Source organism: Acinonyx jubatus, chromosome D1 (genome assembly GCF_027475565.1).
Source record: "Acinonyx jubatus isolate Ajub_Pintada_27869175 chromosome D1, VMU_Ajub_asm_v1.0, whole genome shotgun sequence".
Taxonomy (NCBI): domain Eukaryota; kingdom Metazoa; phylum Chordata; class Mammalia; order Carnivora; family Felidae; genus Acinonyx; species Acinonyx jubatus.
In genome coordinates this window covers 89,748,886-89,771,399 of record NC_069390.1, presented here as the reverse complement: position 1 = coordinate 89,771,399, position 22,514 = coordinate 89,748,886, and the positions used below count along the sequence as shown (strand labels likewise).

Genomic DNA, 22,514 nt, shown 5'->3' with positions numbered 1-22,514 from the left:
TGATTATTTGATATTTTGCTGTTGTGGGTTAAATTGTGCCTTGATATTTACTGCATTTCCAACTCTGATCAGACTGATTACTTGTAGGGATATTACAGCTGATAAAAGAGATGAGGTTTGAAGCAACACCAACATAGCAGACTTCCGGTCACAAAATTTTTTATGAATAAGAGGTCATTCTTAATAACATTTCCTTAGGATTTCATAGCCACACTTCTCAGCTCAGCTACTGATGGTTTTCTACTGATGATTTTAAATATATATTTTTGACAGCAGGGAAAGAAATATCTTTTTTTTTTTTTTTAAGAAAAATCTTTTTTAAGACTATTTCTATTGGGGCACCGGGGTGGCTCAGTTGGTTGAGCGTCTAACTCTTGATTTCAGCTCAGGTCATGATCTCTTGGCCATGAGATCAAGTCCCTGCACTGAGCCTATGCTGGGTGTGGAGCCTGCTTAAGATTCTCTCTCTCTCCTTCTACGCCTCCCCCCCCCGCCCTCACACACACACACACACACACACACACACACTCTCTCTCTCTCTCTCTTTCTCTCAAAAAAAAGACTATTCCTACTTGGACCAAGAAAATCTGTCTCCTGCCACTACTTAATACATCTATAGCTTGGGGGGAAAAGGGGTAAAGGGAGGAGGTATGCATAATGTACATATTTAATCTTATCTATTTTTATTCCATGTTCACTCAGTATTTGTAACATTCTCTCTGCATCCGTAAGCATCAATGCTATTCTTCTGAGACATTAAGACCCCAGAGAACAGAAACTGTGGAATGTTCTTTGAAGGCATCCAGGGCAGTTCCAAGTATAGCTACAATATATAATAAATGATTGGCTATAGATGATGAGGATGATGTTATGATAAAGAAACAGTAGGTAACGTATCAACCTGCCTTCAATGGGTATCTGTGGCAATGCTTCAGGGGAAAAACAATCTGTGGGAGTCTGGATCATTCCCTGCTTTGGCCAAAAGGGCAGCATTAGCTCAGCTTACAGTATTAGGCTCTGAGGGCCGCTGGCTGAGCATTTGAACCAGGTGTATGGGATTCCCGTGAGGCAAATGCAAAACCTCTTTCAACTGCCTTGTTTTCTCATTTTCAAAATGGTACCACGGGGTAAAAAGCCCTTAAACAGCCTCCATTCATCAACTCGGGTGAGGGCCACACATTAGCTAGCTGCTTCCATTAATTCTCTTTTTCACTGGGGTTCTAAGCCTAGGAGACAATGTGTGGCGTTTATTGTTCACTGCTCAGGGGTCAGATGGTAGGGAGAGAGGGTCTTTCTTTTGAGGCCTTATCGGACCTGTCCCACTTGTGATTTGCAAGCACATCTAAAGTCTCATTGCACATGCTGGATTGGCATGCGATTCAGCGTGTTGAAAGGCATGTCCCCACTGTCTAACCTGTCTGGCTGTGAACCCACAACAAAACCTCAGAGACGTACATAAAGTGGAGTTATCACCCACCTCCTCCGCCTGACAACACAGAGCCCTGTCTGCAGGCTGTCAGTCCAGGCTGGGTGGCTAAGGAGCGTGCCGGCGAGTGGTTACAGCGGGAACGTGAGTCCCCAGAGGGTTCCAGGGAGTCCCTTGGGCACACCCACCAGTGCAAGATTCCAGGTGCAGCGGAGTTAAGTGTGGAGGAGAAACAGGCTAACAGGCAGAGGGACTCTGTTTGGGGCTCGTACACAGTTGTCAGTTCTGGTCTCTAGGTCAAAAATCATCTTATCTGCTAAACTGGATGCTTTGCAGAACCAAATGCCAGGCCGACTTCAAGGCTGGGAGGTGTGCCGAGCCCCAGGATTCGCTTACACGGCTGTGGGCTCCAGCCCTGCCCTGCTCCTCCCCTATTCTCATATTGCAGACCCCACTCCCTCTTTCTCCGCATACTGTCTCCTTTGAAGACTGTTTGACTGGCCCTCTTTCTGCCTGCTGACCATTCAAGAGGCAGGAGGTTCAAAGATGTGACCCCCGGTCTCCGAAATCAAAGTTACCCTGCCACGCATGGCTGTTGGTGGTGTTAATTTCATCAAAGAGCAGCGTGAAAAGATAAGGAGCCACTGGGAAAGAACTGGGATCCTTAGTGTTTTATCAGTAGAGGGAAACTGGGGGCCAGGCAAAGGAAGTATTAACAGGAAGATTACTCCCAAAGAGACAAGTTGCAGACCATATGTGATGGCAAGGACCTGAATAATGATTTCCTCGTAGCCTTGACTTAGATCTCCTTCCAGCAGATAAGTGGATGGGGATTCTCCTGCCCCAGGAGTCAGGGTATTTGCTTCAGATCTCATTTCCTTTCACAGTTTTTAGCACTGGGGGGAATATTATCACTAATAATCAGGCAGAGTATTTAAAAAAAAGACACGCGTTGCACATATTATAAAACAAAGCAGACCCCAAAGCTCTCCGGTGTAGCCCCACGTATGAGGCTGCATTTGGCTTCCTTCTGTCATGTCTGCCTCACTGTGGATTGCTCTGCCTTTCTGAGTTCCATGGAAGGGAGTCAGTGGTTTGGCTGAAGCCCAGATTTTCTGCTTCTGAGTTATTCTATTTGACACGGGAAAAGCATAAAGAAAGGCTCATCATTTGGACACCCAAAGAGAAGAGGCAGCAAATCTACGAAGGTATCATCAGTTCCCTTGTTTTGTTCAAACGTGGGCACCTGTCTCATGCTTATCAGTCCGCATGGTGCCTGGCACACAATCGATCACCGAATCAATCAGGAAATGGCATCACTATTACTATTGCTACGTTTCAATTTCGACTTGGTCAAAAGGTAAAACCACCTCTCTTCCAGCTACAAGTGTCCCTTGAACTCTTTCCCAGACCCTGCATTGACCAGACACGGGAAATAAGCCTGAGCTCCCCATGCCTCCCACGTCTGCCGAAGATGCCCTGAACACCGTGTTATCCCCTGGGGTGAGGGTGGGGGGAGGTCGGCATTCTATCAAATCATCATCTATGTCAAATATGGTTATGAGTCTTTTCACCAAAGAACCCCACAGTTCTCCCAGCACTTTGTGTTGGCTGCAACAGAGAGGAAATTGAAATGGAAGGTCATTTCCAATGGCACGCAACGTCGTGAAACAGAAGAAAAAGACATCTTACAGTCACCAGGCTAGGTATTTTGCTGGAAGGACAGGTCGAAAAGCAAGAGAGAACTTCAGCCAGCAAAACATTTTTTTTGTTTGTTTAAGTGTGAGATTGGAGCTCTTGTAGCACATGTAACATTTGTCCAAAAAGTGTTCTGGGGACCAGCTGTGGGACGGGACAGTTCAGAGCTGAACTCTGGAGCTGCAAGATGAATGGGTCTTTCTCTTCACGTAACAGAATGATGAACCCAACGTATAAACGGAAGATGAGAATGAAGTGACAGAGACAAACACAAAGCCAGCAGGATCTGGTTTCGGCTACTCTTCTCTCTCATCTCTTCCCACCTTCCCTCTTGCTCATTTTCTGCAGTTTCTTTGCCACACCCAGTCCCATCCCTCCTGAGGGCCTTTGCACTGCTCACCTCTCTGCCTGGGATGCTTTGCCCCCAAGCGTCTGCATGCCCTGCTTGCTTCGCTCACTGCCTTCAGACCTTTACTTACATGTCACCTTCCCAACGGAAAGGTGACCGCCTCATGTGAAATTACACCACCACGCCCAAGACCCTCCAAGCCTCTTCCCTGACTCCAGAGCACTTACGGGGCAACCTTTCACATCTGTTACTTACTTTGTTTAGTCTCCTGCTTCCCCCGCCTCAGAATGTAAGTTTCACCAAGGCAGGGATCTTTGTTTTGTTTAGGATGGTATCTCTTGCTCCCAGAGAACGGACATTTGAGAAACAGTGATTAAATAATTGAATCTAGGTGAACATTCCAACTGGTGCCTTCTAAGTTCCTAAACACCAAAAACTAAAGAGATCTTTGCGATCATTTCGTCGAGCCAAAGCAGGGGTTCTGGAGTCAGACTGCCTTGACTCAAACCTGGGCCCCCTCCCTTATGAGCTGTATGACCTTGGGTAGGTCACTTACCCAAGTCACTTACCCACTCTGCCTCAGCTTTCTCATGTCTAATATGGGGGCAATAATAGGGACCCTCCCACATAATTCTTATGAAGATTAATTATAATTATTATATAGAATACTCAGAACAGGCATGGTATAAGATAAGCATTATAGAAACATATTATGACTATTATTAACAAAACCAAGGCTACAAGAGCTAATTTGTTCAAAATCGCTCATTCATTCAACAAATATTTATTTATTTATTCATTTGTTTATGTATTTATTTTGAGAGAAAGAAAGAGAGAGAAAGAGAGAGAGAGAGAGATCATGTGCATGTGAGTAGGGGAGGGGCAGAAAGATAGAGGGAGAGAGAAAAATCTCAAGCAGGCTCAGCACTGTCAGTGCAGAGCCTGACACGGAGCTCGATCTCACGTGTTGTGAGATCATGACCTGAGCTGAAATCAAGAGTTAGACACTCAGTCCACTGTGCCACCCAGGCAACCTCATTCAATAAATATTTAAGTGCCTCCTACCTACCAGACACTGGGGATTTTGCAACAGATTAAATAGAATAGTATCTGCTTTTAGGGAGCCTGTAATCTGTGTGGGGAAATGAATGTTGAACAAAGAGTCATGTAAATACATATAATCAACATCTAGAGGAGAGCTATGAAGACATAGGCCACTGTGACCTTGAAGGATGGAAGACTTAATCTGTATTCTCAAGAGGCTGAGGAGTAATGCAGAGGCATCCTTCCAGAAACAGCACACCCACTGAGACTTGAAGGCTGAGAATAAATTAGCCTCTACAGTAGGGTAGAGTAGGGTAAGACAGGGCAGGGGTGAATTTGGAGAGGAAGGAGTTAATGGAAGTCATGGAACCACCTAGGTTCCAGTCTAGGACTCCTTCCATCACTGGATGATGGCCATGGGATTGACCGTGGACTTCTTCACTAACCTGATACTTCCTCAAGGCAAGAGAGCAAGGACTCTTTCTTTGTATTGTAGAAATGCCTGGCGAGTGCACCCAACAGGTACCCACAGAATGAAGCCAAACCCTGCTTCTTCAGCACTTGCTAAGCACCAACTCACCGGTGTGGCTCTGACCATGAGAGGAATGCTCTAAATTCAGGTACACAACCCCCCCAACACCGCTATGGGTAATTTACAACTGGAAACGGGCTGTGCTGACCGGGGTCACAACAGCAGCCGACTCTGTGGTGCTTTCCACTCTTTCAGTAGGCGAGGAGTCTCCTGGGAAGCCGCCAGGGGAAGGGGAAATGATCTTTGTTCTCCATAAACCCAGAAAAGGCAGTATCCAGACCTCAGAGATGACCTTTGGCTATTACTGTCTCAGCATTCGTGGAAATAGTTGTGCATGGGGCCGAAGCACCACCATTATAAAACACTTGGTTAAAATATGGATTAATCCCTGGGAGGGTGTTATGCAAGATTCAGATATATGGTCTGTGATATGGATAGGATATATTTTTTTATTGCAATAATAAGTTTCTCAACTCCTAATGGACCCTGTATTAACTGAAGATGACAGGGAGCGAGGAACGGAAAGCCAGCAATTTGTTAAGGTTGCAGAGCAGCAGTTCCAGGCGTTGTAAAAGATAAAACATTTCGGAGTCATTAAAATCACCCTAAATTGTCTATCTGAACTCAGAGCAACAAACCTTACTCAGTCCTGAGTCTATCACCAGACATCTTTTTCTTTAGAGTGTTTTGACTCCCCTGGACGTGGCATATAGTTCCATCTTCCACTCCCAGGAGCATCCGGGCTTTGAAAAGACCCATCTCAGGGCTTCCTGGAGGAGGTGGACTATGCGTGCTTGAGAAGAGGAAAGGAGGTAGCTATTTGGTGTGTACACAGCCCTTGGTATAAAGGCTCTCGTTTAAAAGAAGAGGAAAGGGTTAACCAAGGAGTACTCTGTCTGGCTTGGAAGAAGGGATCTTCTGGGGAATCTTCTGTTCTTTCTGGAATTGGGGGCTAGCAAGCAGAAAAGGCCATTAAACCCTTGAATGGGACTCTAGTTGTCTATATGGGTGACAAGAGGCATAACAAGCGTTTGAGAAGAAGTATGTCAGACTCCTGAGTCAGTGGGTAGTTTGGATGATAAATCCTGCTATTTACGAAGAGCTTACTAAGGCCCAGATCCCATGTTGAAGTATTTTCATAAACGGATCCATTCAATTCTTAGACAATCCCATGAGGTAAAATTCAAGATTCCCCATTTTATGGAGGAGAAACTTGGGCAAGTTTCTCAGCGTCTCCAAGGCTCAACACCAGATGGCTAATAGGGCAGCTCAGTTGGAGCTCAAACCCCAATAAACTAATCTACATTAATGCATTAGCCAGAACATGCCTTGCTTCCCAAGAAATAGTATATTTACTCTGATGGAATACAGTAAATTCTTAACCCTTCAGGACCCATTCAGTTGGTAGAGGCCAACATGTCTGATGGAGGAGACCACTGGGTATCCTCGCTCTCAGATGACGTCCATGGCAGGAGAGGCCCAGCAGCGACTCTGGACTGGACCCTCGGGCTTAGCAGTAAGCAAGACTGAAAGATTCATGTTCCAATGGCCAGAAGGAAGGAAGGGTGGGCTTTTGAACCCTGTTCTGCAACTGCCCCTGGACCACAGTGACTCTCCCTGTATTTTATCCTCTTTGGGGGAGAAAGTCATTGTGATCAGAAGGAAGAGGGGTGGAAGGAGATGGGAGGGAGGGGAAGCAGCAAAAAGCATGAAGCTCCAAGGGATGACCGAGAGAGAGGGTGGTGGTGCTGATGACAATGACAAAGACGTATTTCCAGAAACACCCTTCCTCTCTTAAGTAGGAGTCACAAAGGGATAGGAGGCTACCAAATAAAAGACAGTCCTCATGCTGAGATTCTTCCTTGAAAATGGCATTGTTGTCAAACTTGGAAAACAGTTTCTCACCCCAAATAAAAAACTGACACTGTCTAATTAGAAAAAACTTAACGGAGAATTTGCAGACAGAAGGAAGCGGCCAATGCATCTGCTGAAGGAGGCTCCCTATGGCTCAATCCAACATGGATCTTGTTGCAGAGACAGAGAAGGGCAGGCACTCTGGTATTAAAGCTGCCCGGCCATTAAATTACCTTCATGGTCTTGCTGGCCACTGGCAGCCAGAGAAGGGAAGGCTCAGCCCAGATTTCTCCTTGCCTCACCCCTCTCCCCACAAGAGGAATGATTTGACATGCGGACAAGGAAGTGGTAAGGGTAAGAGGTCGGGGGAGAGGACAGAGGGACTATTACGGAGCAATTTCCTCTTCTGGGCCCCAGTGGATACGGGGATGTTTTAATTAAGACAGCATGTGGGATGACCCAGTTGAGACTGGGGAAGAAGCCCTTCTTCCAGCGACAAGCACCTATGGAGAGAAGCCCAAATCGCCATTCAGACCACCGGCAAGAGCGAGACTAAGTCTGGAGGGCCCACGAAGTGAATCCAGCCTCTAAAAGGCGAGTCTGGAGACCCAACTCTCTTTTCAAGAAGACAAGGCAGGGCGAAAGCGCGAGTAGGAAGAAGCATGGACACATTCCCTCGAGGTGTGCCCACAGTCTGTACCCCCCGGCCCCCGGCAAGCTCAGGTGGCCCAGAGTGGCTCTGAGGGCCTAGACCGTGCTGTCCGCATGTGCCTTGAGCTCATCGTCTCTCCTCAGCCCCTGCTGTCCCTTCAGCTCTGTGGACCATGCATTAGCCAGGTCCACCTACCTTCCAAGGTATCTCTTCACCTCCTTCTACACCGATCACCCCTTTGCATGTGCCACTTCTTCAGCGAACTTGCTTAAAGACTTTCGGTGACTCCAGCCCTGGCACTTTCACACTAAGCCCCAACCAAGAAGATCTCACACCCGCACACAAAACAGGCAACCCACCATGAGCTGTGAGATGGAAATAACTCATCCTGTCCATTAGTTTGGAATAAGATCCTGATGCACAGAGGAAGGGAGAAGAACCGTGCCTTCATCCACGAGAGCATGCTGTGTAGCTATGGGGCTCCTGCCCCTGCCACTCATTATATAATGTTTCCAGGGTTTCTTGTTTCGAATTGGAGGCACCACAAAGCATCCTGCGGTATCAGCCTAATTACCAGCCTCTCTCTTCATTCCCACTGGCTTGGCAGGTGAAGCGTAGCCAAGAGGGACTCGAAGTGATAATGGAACCTAGTGATGAACTTCATCCATTATTATAATTATCAGTGCCGATGTGTCATGATGACCCACAAGAGGGTGCTGAGTCGTGACACCTGGGGTGCACCAATCAGTCAGCACAGGAAAGAGAGGCAATGCCTTTGGGAACCACCGGCTCTCTCGAAGAGGCTCTCAGCCAAGCAAATGTAGTTCACTGAAGTGGCTGATAGGCAGGTGAAATTTAAAACGCACCTCTGGCCTTAATTACCCAATGAGGTAAGAATGTTGTAGTCCTCCCACACCTGTAGGGTCTGGGCTCATCTCTCCCATCTTTGTATAATATCCCTTCTCCATGAGATGACCTGGGAGCAGTGGTGTCTACAGGTGACACCAGATTTTTGAGATGTGGTTGGCGGATGTGGTTTACCCCCCGAATCCATTCCATTTCTCCTCTGTCGGATAGCAGCAATACCACTTAAGGAAATGACCAGCTCCTTGGATGCGCCTGATGGGTTTAAGGGCTCTCCAATCCCCCTTCTCAGTAACCACTTCAGAACTGGGTGGCCTAGTGGCCCTAGGAACTAGTGACCTAACTAAGATCTAATGACTCTCGTTAGACCCGAGAGATGCAAGAAAGGATGGCTGAAAGGTGTTCGCAGAGTGATGGATGTAAACCTAGCACACTGCCTACGTCGCTGTCGCTAGCTATTGTGTGGCCAAGAAGGAGGCCAGCAAGGGGGGAAAAGGCAATCCCAATCCATGGAGGAGGAAGGGCTAAGACAAAGACAGAGAGATGGACCCAGTGCCTCCATTCAACGGTGCCTCACTCTGGATTTCTGGCCATGATGGGCGGCAAAACTTCTCATAGGTTTAGCCAACGGGAGTTAGTTTCTGGGCATCTGAAGCCCAAAGAATACTTTCTTTAAGGAAAAGTACCTCCTCTCAAGCCTGCTGGGGAAGAGACCGTCACCTATGAGCATTCGGAGCATCTGGCAGAACCGAGTGCACGTGGATTGTGAGCGTTGCAAAGCAGAGGAGGGGCGTCTCTCTGATTGATACTTTTATGCAGGCTTCAGAGGGAGTTCATTACCAGGCAGAACACTAATCCATGCTCATGGAGAACAGATCATCGCTCTCCACCTCCAGTACAGTGAATCAGCAGGATTAGGGGAGACGCTAGTTTGTTCCCAGCTATCTGACTCCCCCTCCGCTGCCATTGTCATATGACTTGTAGTGCTCCCTCTAGGCAAAGCTTTCTTCCTCACTCCTTTGTTAGGTTTGCATTGGACTTGGCTCTGCCACTTGTTTTGGCTAATGGACTATGAGTGAACCTGATGGACGCCACAGGTGATCAGACAACTTTAAAGGCAGGTGTCCCTTTTGGCTTGGCCAACTTCTTCCCTCCATAATAAGAAAGGAATGTCTCAGAGAGGGGCTACTCCCTCCACTGTGGCTCTAAAATGAAAAAGCATGTGGATTAGAGCCAGAGCTGACCCACGGCCCGCTTGAGCCATGAACGTGCAGTAAATACTTCTTGTGGTAGGCCGCTGAGATTGATTGGTATGGTAGCCAAGCAAATACAAGGCTACATCGAGCGCCGCTATATTCTTAGGACTCCGAAAAGTGATTTGGAAGACACAGGATTATGAAGCATGGTGTCTGTTCTCAGGGAGGTTACAAACACAGGAAAACACCAGAAAGGATTACGAGTACAGAATTCAGGGATACCGTGTGCACACAGACCGAGGAAAGCCACCGGACATCAGAGAGAAGAAGGAGACTAGAGTATTGAGTACACTACCCGGGACCCCCTTCAAGAACAGATGAGACTCACAAAGTAGTGGGGCCAACGACAGGTAGGTGCCAAGGCCTGACCAGCTGAAGGTTCCCCGCCCACCTTGTCAGCGGGCCTCCATGAGAGGAAGGACGCCGCAAATGCCCGGGGACCACACTCCGCTGCACTTTTTCTTCTGCCTGCTGGAGGCAAAGATGCTGAGACGTTCACTTTCGTGTTTGAATGGAAATATCTTAGTGTACAAATTATCACTTTACAATTAATTATGCAGAGCAAGCAACACACAGGAGGCTTCAATATTATGACAGCTTGGAAATGTACTGTTTTCGAACTCAACATGCAACAAGTCTTGCCAGACGTATGTTGAAAAGTAGCACAAGATTAGACAATTAACATTTTAATTTTGTACATTCACGGCACATCTGTAGGTCAGTGTAAACATCACAAGCAACTCGGCATATGATAACTTGATATCCCCCGAAGACTCTGACCTTAAAAACCAACGTTCCTTAATTAGGCCTTTCCTTCCCCTTCTGTCTTTGGGGAGAAAGGATTGTTATGAAAAAGATAAGATTACATCATATTGGAGTTCACCAGGCATCTCGAATGGTTTGGGTTTGATAAAAAAAAAACGGCAGATTTCATTGCTGGAATCTTCCCTCCAGAATCTGTAAGCACCATGTGGATATCAAGGGGGATTTCATCAGTGTGTTTCTGATTCCTTTACAGTTAAATCATTAAAAGATTTTTGACGGTTTTTGAAGTCCAAAAACTCTCTTGAGCCACTCTTTTCCCCCAAGCATATTTTTCATTTCTTTTCATAAAATTTAGGAAATTGAATTTTAGCTCTGGTTTTAAAAAGAAAAAAAAAGCCGCTTGTCAATGATAGTGGCCAAGGATGAAAACCCCAATTCTAAAAGTTTGTTTGGGGGCCCATCCATCTGAGGAACATGTGTCTATTCTCGTTGGGCCCACATCTCAGATGGTAGACATCTGGTCCGTTATGATTCTGGAAAAGAGCTCAGGAAGTATATATATGCTTTGCTTTACTCTTTTTAATGTACAGGTTTGTGCAAGACAAGCCAGAACAGTTGACTCACATGAAGAGGGTAGAACTGTAGTATCATAAACTGGATGAAACTTGGGAGTATCATTCTCTCAAGTCTCCTGTCTCATCAAGGCAAGACCCAGCTTGACAAGTGTTAAATGTCGCCCTGTGCTGTTTCCTGGAGGCCGACATGGCTTTAAGTCAACGGGTTCCTTGTTATGCCTGACATAACCCGATCTTACTCTTCTTAGGTATGAGCATTTCACAGTTTCTCATTCCCCTGAGAGCCCTGAACCTAATCTTGAAATGGATCATATAAGTGCTTGCAACTATCAAAACGTTTCACAAAGGATCCATTCTAGGATGCGGGCTCCATGACAGCAAGGGCCTCGTCCGTCTTCTTCGTGCAGCATCCTTCGCACCTAGAACGCTCTCTGGCACAGATAGATGATGAATGATATTTGTTCCATGAACGAACAAATGAAAGTCGAATCATATGTAAGATACATTCAACCTTTTACAGCACTTCCACACCTACCAACAAGTTGCATTCTGCTGATACTCTGGGTGGGTAACAAAGGCAAAGTCATCCTTAGTTTACCGTGAATAGCTTACGATCTTATGGCCGGTCAGTGGGAAAACTGGTCCCCTGATTCTCAGCATGTACTATTTTTTTTCCCTGTAGGTCAGTGTTTCTGAAGGTTTGGCATGTCTTAAAATCACCTGGAAGATTTATTAAAATACAAATCTCTGAGCTCTAGCCAGTGTGTCAATTCACATCTCGAGGAAGGAACCAGAATCTGCATTTCTATTAAGTTCCCAGGCGATATTGACACTGCTGGTCCTGGGACCACTCTTTGAGAACCACTCATGAAGGTCATATCTTCTCAGGAGCAAAACAAAAGCCCACAAGAGAGACAGACAGTACCGAACATTCTCTGAGACTATGACAAAGTTCGTCACAGTCAGCTAATCGGTGTGGAAAGCCAGGCTGTGCAACTTAATTGCAGAAAGCTTTTTCCTTCTTCATTAAAAAGTAAAACAAACACACTTAATAATATAGATCATGGGATGGGTGATTCCAACTTTGAATGAATGTTAGCTAAAATTTTATTGAATATGAATTTAAGTCTTAATTAAACTGACATATTGGAGCTAGAAAGGACATTAGTGGCCAACTCGTCAACCTGCTCATTTTTACACCTGTGAAAAGAACATGAAGGTTTAGACAGATAACCATGCCCGACCAAGCGTCCCAGGTCCTCCCTAAGTCTGACGCTTCCCCTGCAGGCCATGATCGAAGGCAGGCAGGGGTTCTCCAGGAGTTGCTCTTGCAGGGACCATCCATCACCACACAGGTGTAATTTTTGGGTGATGAATAATGCTGAATTCAAAAAATCTAGTTCTCAGTATAAATTTTTTGGTGGCCGCCATGATTTCTGGTTGCAACACATATTCACTTTGTGCCCTCCCCTAATTTCCTAAGCTTAGCAATAGATTCAAGAATTAGGGTGAAGTTTCTGGAGAATGGGATGACAGAAGCAGCGGGATGCCTATTCCTCCCTCCAACCGGGCTGTGCCTCTGGTCATCACTGAGCCCTCTATTTCATTTGGGGTGTGATTATGCAGCTTATGGGGATGGGGCAGAGTTTAGATTTTGTGACCCATCTCCTCGAGCCAGGCACCCAGAAGAGTCTGCACCGATATCTGGCACGTTTATTGCTGCCTGGGAAACTGGTTTTGTGCATTCTCAGAAATACGAGGTTAGGACACAATGATATACATGCCTCTCAGAGGAGAGACAGAGACCCACGATACAGCCGTTGAAGGACACGCAATTCGAGTGAGGCAGATAGTACCGAGGCAAAAGGAATGTTTGTCCTTCATTTGCTCAGAATGCTGCTCCCTCTCCTTGTCCAGCTGAGCCTCAAAAACATCACTGGATGCTGGGGACATCCAGCAAATTGCAAGTAAGCAAATAAACATGATTTAATAGCAGAAGAGAAGTTTTGCCACACCACAAAACTTCCCCCTTCATTTATGTTGACATTTTGTTGTCTAATATTTATGACAGCGCTTAGACTATCGAAGTAGTTTTAGTGTAAGGAATGAAGTCTTTTGTAAACGGAGTTGCTTATTCTCTGACAAGGCGATGAGCAAGCTTATGGGCTGGAGGGCAATCACCAGATTTTAGCTAACCAGTTAAATTACTGTATTTCTGCATAAATAGTCTTTGCCATCACCATCAGTAACTCACGACATATGTTAGGTACATTTACACACAGAACTAAGATAATCCATTCCCTGCCACCTAGAAGTTTAGAATCTAAGATAGGGACCGCAAGTACACACAGAGGATACTTCATTCCTCACACCTGTGCCTGTGGCAGACATTACTAATCGAGTACAGTGTTCTTTATCAGCATCTTTCCCTACATTAATGAAAGGCAGCCAGTACCAATGGATCGCAGCAAGCATGTGCCAGGCCTTCCTGGTCCGTTTTCATGAGAGAGAGTAAGAATTAGAACTGAAAGTCATTCCTAGCAGGGGCAAAGAGGTATGTTGTTACAGACCAAAGGAAATACAATTTTATCGCATCCACTTAAGTTTTCACCACCTTCCAAGTAGTAAATACACGTGCAACTTGTAGAATCAAGGTACAGGACCTCTGTGAATTTCAGTAAGTGTGACGCCTCCGTGTGGATGCTTGCGCGTAGCGGGTGGGAGACAACACTGCGGTAGGTAGAGCCATCGTTAATGTCTTTGCTCCCGGGGCGCCTGGGCGGCGCAGTCGGTTAAGCGTCCGACTCCAGCCAGGTCACAATCTCGCGGTCCGTGGGTTCGAGCCCCGCGTCGGGCTCTGGGCTGATGGCTCAGAGCCTGGAGCCTGTTTCCGATTCTGTGTCTCCCTCTCTCTCTGCCCCTCCCCCATTCATGCTCTGTCTCTCTCTGTCCCAAATATAAATAAAAAACGTTGAAAAAAAAAAATAATGTCTTTGCTCCCAAGACAGGAGAATTCCGGGCCCTTTGGTTAAACACTGATCACAGCCACATAGTCTCCTCACTTCCTCCTTTCTGTAGCTCCAGTTAAGTAATTAAAATCACTTCTGTTAAACTAGTGTGGTTGGCTCAATAAGCCAAGGGCAAGTTTATGGATCTGGAGGATGGAAGCTACTTTAAACCTCGGCAGCTCTGGCCATGGTGAGGAATACCAATTAGAATCATCGATAACGAGGTCCTTGATGTCGAGCCACCACCACCCAAGGCCTCAACACAGCGACAGGCCCGCTTCTCTGGCTAGCGGAGATAACAGAGCTGAGATCAGGCTATTTGGTTGTTCAAGCTGTCGTGCCAGGGACACGCTTCAGTTTAGCGAAGCCAGTTGTGCAGAAGCTCTTTGAACTCGCACAGTCAGCTGTGGTCTGGAAGAGAAATACTTAGCCTGGTACGGGTGAAACAGGAGTACGGGACTTTCAGATTAGATGTGGAGGCGTTTAAGGCTTCCAGAAAGGGCAGGCAGGAGCCGCTGGAGCAGACGGGTCGAACCGTAGAGGCTGTGTGGGATTGGCTGAGCTGGCCGAGGAAAACGCAGGCGTGATGGGGACACCTAGACACGTACCTAGACTCTAGCTTACCCTTCCACTGTCAGCAGTGACAACATTACTACCATCACTGTTATTTATTGAGCAATTACTACGTGCCTGATATGAAACTAAATGTGTTTCTATTATTTAATTTCATGTTTTAATTCTATCCATTAACCTTCACATCACTCCCGTGAAGTACTTTTTCTCCCTACCGCATAAGCGGGAAGCTCTTGAAAGATGAAATAACTTTCCTAAAGCCAAAATGACAATAAGTGGCTAGGTTAGGAATCTGACCCCCGAATTCCTGCTTTTAACTACCATGCTTTATTGCCTTCCCACAATCTGGTACGCCCTCCCGCTGCTGCCTCTATCCATGAAATGTCCTTTCTTTATCACCATAACATGTATCTATAGATCCCAAGAGACCTATTGATTAGACAAAGATAAAGGCACAGCATTATAATAATTACCGTCAAATCACTGCACTGATAAACAAAAGGTACAGTTAAGTCTCTGTGAAGTCAAGGATCCTCCCTTCACTGCGGAATTAATCCATTTGCTATCTGGATTTGCGATTCCAGTTAAAGAAGTCATCATGGGAGGAGATGCTCTTGGCATTCATTTTTTTTTTTTTTTCCTTGTGGGGCAGTGTCATGGCCCTTTTTTTCTGGAAGGATAAATGTAGACACTTTATTTCCTGTTCACAGCTTCCTGATTTTCCTGGTCTCACTTGGCTATTTCCCAGAGTAAGTTTTAAGACCGTGATGTTCTTGGTCATCACTGCAACCTCCCTCTATGGCCTCCTTACTCTCTCCCTAACCTACAGACCCCACCCCGTACATTCACTTTCTTCCCTATGCAGCTCAGACTCCATGGTCCATAGCTTCATCCAGCACATTTACCGCTCGTCCCTAATGCGTACCTTCCTAGAAAACCCCAACCCCAGATCACTTCACGATCTCCCTCCTCTGCGCCTAATCCTGGGAAGCTGCAAGGAGCCAGAGATAATCACCCCAGCACGCGGATTGGCTGCATTTGTAGGTCTGATCTGCGACCTTAGATGCCCCCTCTGACACCGTCTCCCCAATACCTCTGTGCTTCTATGGTTAGATCTCCCTGCCACTCCCCCCAAAGGCTAAATCAAACATTCTCCACTCTTCTTAAACTTTACGGCTTCTTGCCTGGCTCCCACTCTCAGCAGACGACCTCTCTCTGCTTCCCAGAGAAAGCAGATGTCACCAGATAAGTATTTTCTCAATGTCTTATATCCAAACTCCTCACCTTGACTTTACCCGTACTCACATGTCCCACCTTCCCTCCTGTTATATGAGACAAGTGAAAGGCTAATCCTTCTGTGTGTGGTGCGGATTCTCCGTCCTCCAACCTCTAGGACCGCGTCCTGTCCATTTCACCCTCTCTCCTTCTGCCCCATAGGATTCACATATGTGACAACATCTCCCATCTTAAAAACAGGGCGGCACTGACAACTGTCCCTTCCCCTGGTATTCCTCTGCAGCCACTTCCCCATTTTCTCCTCTCAGTGTCTGTGTCTATGCTTCCTCCTACACATCTTTCTCTGAGGTTTAACTGACCTTGTGGCTCTGAATTCCAATGGCCACGGGTTGTCTCAATGTCACTAGAGTCATTTCTCTCTCACTGAACCAATCCTGCCTTGACATCTATGACAGCATGCTCTCCCGGTTTTCCTGTTACTTTTCTGGATGTTGCTTCCCAGTCCACTCATGGACTCCTATTTTTTCTTTTAACCCTTTTCTTAAATGTTGGCATTCACTGAGGATTCTGCCGAGGTTCTTTCCATAACCCCAAAGCTCATTCTTTTCTGAAGCCCCAGCCCCCTACAGCCACACTTTTTCCTGGACATCTCTAATTGGAGATCCCGTAAGCAACTCTGGCTCAACATGTCAAAAATGGAACTCAGGGTTTTGCCCCCAGACCTTCTCCTCCTCATGATCTCCATCACCGTGAATGGCTCTTCTGTCCACCCAGAAACTAGAGTGCCAGTCGTCTATGGCATCTTCTTTTCCTTACGGGCGATCCCTGCATTCTTTGTATCTTACTCATAAATATTTGTATCACTGCATTCCCAACACTTGTGCCTTACGGAGAGTAAATAATAAACAAGGATTTTGTGGCTGGTGGATCAGACATGTCCTGACTCTACCCCTCTGTTCCTTCCCCACTTTCTTAACTCAGGCCTGCACCATCTCTCACCTGGATGAATCCGCCCAACTGATTTCCTGCCTTCATTTCCTCTTCTGGCTCATCTATCCTCATCACTGTAGAGAGACTGACCTTTCAAAACACACATCAGGCCTTCTAACTCTCCTGATTATATCCTTCAGAGAGCTCCCTCCCAGCACCTAACGTGGTGCCAGATGCTTATCAAGTGTTCCAAAAATATTTGTTCAATGAACAAAATGATTGGGATCTGACATAAGAGGATTTCCAGACACACAGGAAGTCTAATGCCCACTAATGTTATGTCATTATTGTATTTGCTCATTTGCCATAAGGAACATATTTGGCCTCACATACTCAACCCACAGGCTACTCTTCAGCTTCTGTTTACTTCCTCCCTGAAACTGGCCCAGAGGAGCATTTACTGAAAGGCAGGGTCATCTGGGGGATCTGGAAGAAGGGTTAAAGGAAAAAACAGACTCGGGGCATCTGGGTGGCTCAGTCGGTGAAGGTCCGACTTTGGCTTAGGTCAGATCTCAAGGTTCGTGGGTTCGAGCCCTGTGTCCGGCTCTGTGCTGACAGCTCAGAGCCTGGAGCCTGTTTGGGATTCTGTGTCTCCCTCCCTCTCTGCTCCTCACCCACTCACGCTCTATCTCTCTCCTTCAAAAAGAAATAAACGTTAAAAAAGAGAGAAAAACACAGACTCTTTGCTCCATTAAAGTCCCTGTCTCTCTAAGCAAATGTGGCCGCCCTGATGCCCCCCCTCACCCCTGCCATGGCTTGATGGCAGTGACTGGAAGCCGGCTGTGTGCTCACCCCTGTCTCACTAACACACTCCCCTCATTTCTCCACCCCTCCTGGTTTGTTTCTCTGGATCTTGAGAATGGAGGCTGTTGTTAGCACGTTTCACTTTGCAACAGCACGGACATTCATTGTGGCCGTGTGTGTGTGTGTGTGTGTGTGTGTGTGTGTGTGTTTAGTGTGGTAAGAGAGGCAGGAAAAGAATAAAAGGAAATCCCTGGGGCTGTGCTTCGGGGGAAAAGCAAAAGGGGGTGCACAGGGTCTTGAGAGGGCCTCTCCTGGAGACTGCCGTGTGCTTTTCCATGCTCCCTCCTTCCACAAGGAAAAGGGAGAAGGTTGACAGGATCATGCCAGCCCTTTCAGAGATGCACCCCTGCCGCCCCTCCCCCTGCCACACACCATTACAATCCACTGGTAACTGGAAGGTTCCCCTGCCCTTTCCTCAGGCAGTCAATGCTGTGGGATCTACTGCACGTGCGCCTGTGTCCTGACAGGTGCGTGGGGGCCACACGGTCACGATGAGGCTTCCAGGCAGCAGCAAGCATCGGCTTTTCTCCAGCACGCAAGTCAGTGATGGGAGCCTGGGAGTGTAAAAGGGATGGAGAGGACAGCAGAAAAGTTCCGTGGCTACCCCACGACACAGGCATGGAGTCATAGAGGCCACGTGAGGCAGCAGGGGGATTTATGGATTAAATGGAAGAGGCCATCGGACTGGAGTGCGCTCAGCACAAGGGTTGATCTGGAGAGCAGATGTCAGTGACTGGGAGCTTGCCCAGTCTGCCCTCTCCTCCCTGGTATTAAGTCTCCCTGCTGTCAATGACCACCGGTCCCCTAGCTTCGTTCTCCACAGGGCTCAGGACGGCCAATATCCCAGAGTCGCCACTGGGGACTTGGCCAAGTTAAGAGCCTTCAAAGCATCTCCTTTCCTCACGTCTCTTCCACTGCCCCCTGGCCAAGGCCCTGTGAGTGCAAGTACCTGTCTTCTCCTTCCCCCTTCTGCCACTGTGCGTTCCCAGCACCTGCCTTTCTCATTGGGTCTGCAGCAATCAGAGAACAGGGCTGTCGGCCAGGTTGAGGCCAACAGAAAACAGACACACCCGGACTTGGGACATCCACGTCCAGAATCCAAACTGTCTTATGCAGGACGGTCATCACACCGAGACGCTCTGGCCGTCTTCCCCTGGCGTCCAGCCCTGCGTGACCGTCCCCTTCTTCCATGTCCCCAGGCCTTAGACTCCTCGTCCACATGTCACATCAGGCCCCGGCCCACCTCCCCAGGAGCGGAGATGCTGACTAATAGGACAGTGGAGGCCCTCGATGCCCTGCTGGTAACGAAGGGCAGGAGCAGGTACAGCTGGGTTTGAAACCTGGATCGGCCACCTGCTGGTTGGGCCACTTTAGCCAAACAGTTCAGTTTCCTCTTCTGGAAGATGGGGAGAAGACTGTCTGGCTCATGGGTTGTGAGAATGAATGTTAACACTAAGCATTCCTAGCACGTACCCGATATCATCATAGAGTCTCCTTTGTTAACCTGAGATTTTTCCTGTCACAGGTGACCCATGCAGCTCTCTGTGGAGTCACCATAAAACCCCAAGGTCTCACCTCCCAGGCTTTTCCCCGGGGAAGAGCCATGGCTCTGAGGGGCTGCTGAAAGACCCAGTGAGTAGAGTCAGGGACTGCTCCGTGCTGCACTGCTATCCCTACGTGTCCTCTTTGCCTCCGCAGAAGGCCCCGGACCATTGCCATCCCTATCCCAGTGACCTGCTGCTAGAATCGTGCCTGGGAGTGTGCTGGAAGCCACCTGGAACTGGCCCAAAAGGCACCTCAAAATGTCCAGTGGGAATGTCTTCTCCCACTCTGTTTGGGATGCCATGCACAGCCGAGCATCGTGGAAACCTCTGATGTTGGGGTGGCTTCTGAATACTAAAGAGGGTGAGAAAAAAATGAAAGAGAAAGGAGAAAGATGTCTCGGTCAGAAGTTTTTCTAATCGCTATGGATTTTCCCCCGTTTTAGTGGATTTGAGAGAGGGTGTAGGCAAAGGAAGGGAAAAAAATCAAAAGCAGATTATTACCCTGAGCCGCTCTTATTTTTCATCCTGAGCTACGACAGCCGCTTTTTTCCCCGCTCCATCTGCATGTTAAAGGCTGAGGGATGATGCCAGCAAAATATTGACAATTGAGTGGAGATTATAGGTTACTTGGATCTTGAGAGAATCAATTAAAATGGAGCTTTGCCCTCACAAGGTAAATTAGCTTCTGAAAAAAAAAAAAAGTCCATTCCCCCCTCCCCACTGTCCAGAATGTGCTAGACAGCTGAGATGGGGTCACACAAATGACTGAAAGGAAAAGCATGTGGCACATATGCACACACCCGCACGCACACACATGCACGCACACACACGCACACGCCTGCACGCACACACACGCACACGCCTGCACGCACACACACGCACGCACACACACGCACGCACTCACGCTGCACACCTGGTTATTCAACAAATACCGGCTGGATTTCTGATCGTGTGTGTGTACACACGAATATATTTATACGTGCTATCCAATCCCACACACCATTCCATACGTGTTCCTACTCAGCGGCGCTGGGCATGGGATCCGTCGGGACTCCTGTGAGATTCTCCCAGGCTTACATGTTTTTCTGTCTCCCTTTCTGATAAAAATAATGCATCATTGTAGTAAATGAAAGATGCAAGGTCTCCTTTGCCCTCTCTGCCTTCGGACTACTTTACAGAATGATGTGGACATGGCTTTTACTACAGCCATTTAATAACAGAGGAGAAAAGAAACCAGAATTTCAAGGATTTCCTCCCCCTCCCCTACCCGTCCCCGGAGCCCCTGAACTTGCAGCAAGAGTCACATAAAAGCTAGGCACGAGAACTGGTTTTGTCATCCATCTGGAGCTCTCAAGGGTTCTCAAACTCTCAGAGTATCCATTCTTAGAACATGTGACCTTAGAGAAAGACAGTCACCCAGAGGACACCATCTGAGCCATATTTCCAGTCCTTCTGTCTCACATTTCATTCTGTCTTGCCATCTTTGGGATCAACGGTCTTAAGTAGGCTATGAGGAACCCGCCCAACTTTTCCATTATAAGTGGAGAATTTAGTTGAGGAAAAGAGTAAGATATGAACGAAGAATAACGAAGGACGAAGTTTTCCTGTTTAGGGTGAGGGTTCAAAGACAGTGCTTCTCAAGGGGTCCACAATCTAACGAGGGCGAGCCAGAAGTGTGCACGCACACAGCGTGTTGTGATACACGCTACAGTACAGGTGTTTTGCAAGAGCCCAGAGAAGGGAGACTCAGTCTTCGCCGTGGCTTCAGTGGCATTGAGGATGAGTGGGAACTTGCTGGGTAGAGAGGACACGGGATGGATTCCAACAGACGGAAATGGGGAGCAAGGATTCAGACATACGCGCATGCACAGGGCATTTAGAGAAGAGCAGACGTGTGACTAGATCACGGGGTGGGGAAGAGTAGTCAGAAATGAAGAGTGCGGAAGTTGACCGGTGGAGGCCAGATTTCACTGGGCCTGGAAATGCTTCCTCCTTCATCTTGAGACAAAGGAAGCTCTTCCGTCTACGGGCAGGGAATGTCCCAGTCAGGGCCAGGTTCTGGAAAAACTCTGAAGTCCATGCAGAGAATGGCCCAGAGATGGGGGGCCCTGCAGACTGATCCTGTGTTCTAGAGAGCTGTACATGGGCTGGAGAGGGCGAGGGCTGGAGCCCAGGACTGACAGCAGCAGGAGGAGAGGGAGAATCAACGGCTTCTTCAGAAGCGTTCGTCATGCTCAGAGAGAAGGGGTGAGACTGCAGCTAACTCAAGGCCCCTCACCGAGCAACAGGCAGGGAGATACATGTTGTTTTTCAATGCTGGTAAGAAATAAAAAAGAAGTCAGATTGTTTTATTTGTTTGCTTGGGGAGGATAACATTAGGAGAAGAGTTTAGTTTTTAAAACAAATGGTTTCGTAGTGCTTACGATCTCTGTGGATGTTGGCACCTCACTGGTTCCTCTGAGCTTAGGTTAAAGGTTAAGGCCATATTATGGGCGTGGGAGTCACGAGAAAATCTCTGACTGGTAGACAGAAGGAAGGAGGGAAGGAAGGAAGGGAAGGGGGGAGGGAGGAAGGAAGGGAAGGGGGGAGGGAGGAAGGAAGGGAAGGGGGGAGGGAAGGAGGAAGGAAGGGAAGGAGGGAGGAAGGGAAGGAGGGAGGAAGGAAGGAAGGAAGGAAGGAAGGAAGGAAGGAAGGAAGGAAGTCTGGAGAAAACAGAGAACAGGATAAGGTGGTGTTGGAGTCCAGACAAGAGATCCCTTTCAGGGCTTTTAAGAATGTGGGCAAAGGGGCACCTGGGTGAATCAGTAGGTTAAGCATCCGACTTCGGCTCAGGTCACGATCTTATGGGTCATAGGTTCGAGCCCTGCATCAAGCTTTCTGCTGTCAGCACAGAGCCCACTTCAGAGCCTCTCTCTCCTTCTCTCTCTGCCTCTCCTCCACTCATTCTCTCTCTCTCTTTCTCTCAAAATAAATAAATACACTTAAAAAAATAAAACATTTAAAAAAAAAAGAATGTGGGCAAGGATGAGGCGCCTGGGTGGCTCAGTCGGTTAAGCATTAGAGTCTTGGTTTTGGCCCAGGTCATGAACTCATGGTTCGTGGCTTTGACGGCCGCGTGGGACTCTGAATTGACAGTGCTGAACTCGCTCGGGATTCTCTCTCTCTCCCTCTCTCTCTGCCCCTCTTCTCATAGTCTCTCTCTCTCTCTCTCAAAATAAATAATAAAAAAAACTTTTTTTAAAAGAATGGGGGCAGGGAGTGGGATCAGAGAGTAGGGACGACGCACAGTGTGGTCAGAGAGAGGAGAAAAGGCACAGGAGACGGGATTTTCTTGCAAGGAAAGG

At 47.5% G+C, this 22,514-nt stretch overlaps 1 protein-coding gene and 1 long non-coding RNA gene across 8 annotated transcripts in view; both read right to left on the bottom strand.

Annotated features, from left to right (window-relative positions):
• KIRREL3 (kirre like nephrin family adhesion molecule 3) overlaps positions 1 to 22,514 on the bottom strand; it is a 550,840-nt gene that overhangs the window by 456,163 nt on the left and 72,163 nt on the right. The gene's annotated exons all lie outside the window — the stretch shown is intronic.
• The window catches only part of LOC113593243 (uncharacterized), a 47,637-nt gene that overhangs the window by 7,482 nt on the left and 17,641 nt on the right, over positions 1 to 22,514 (bottom strand). The window lies entirely within an intron of this gene.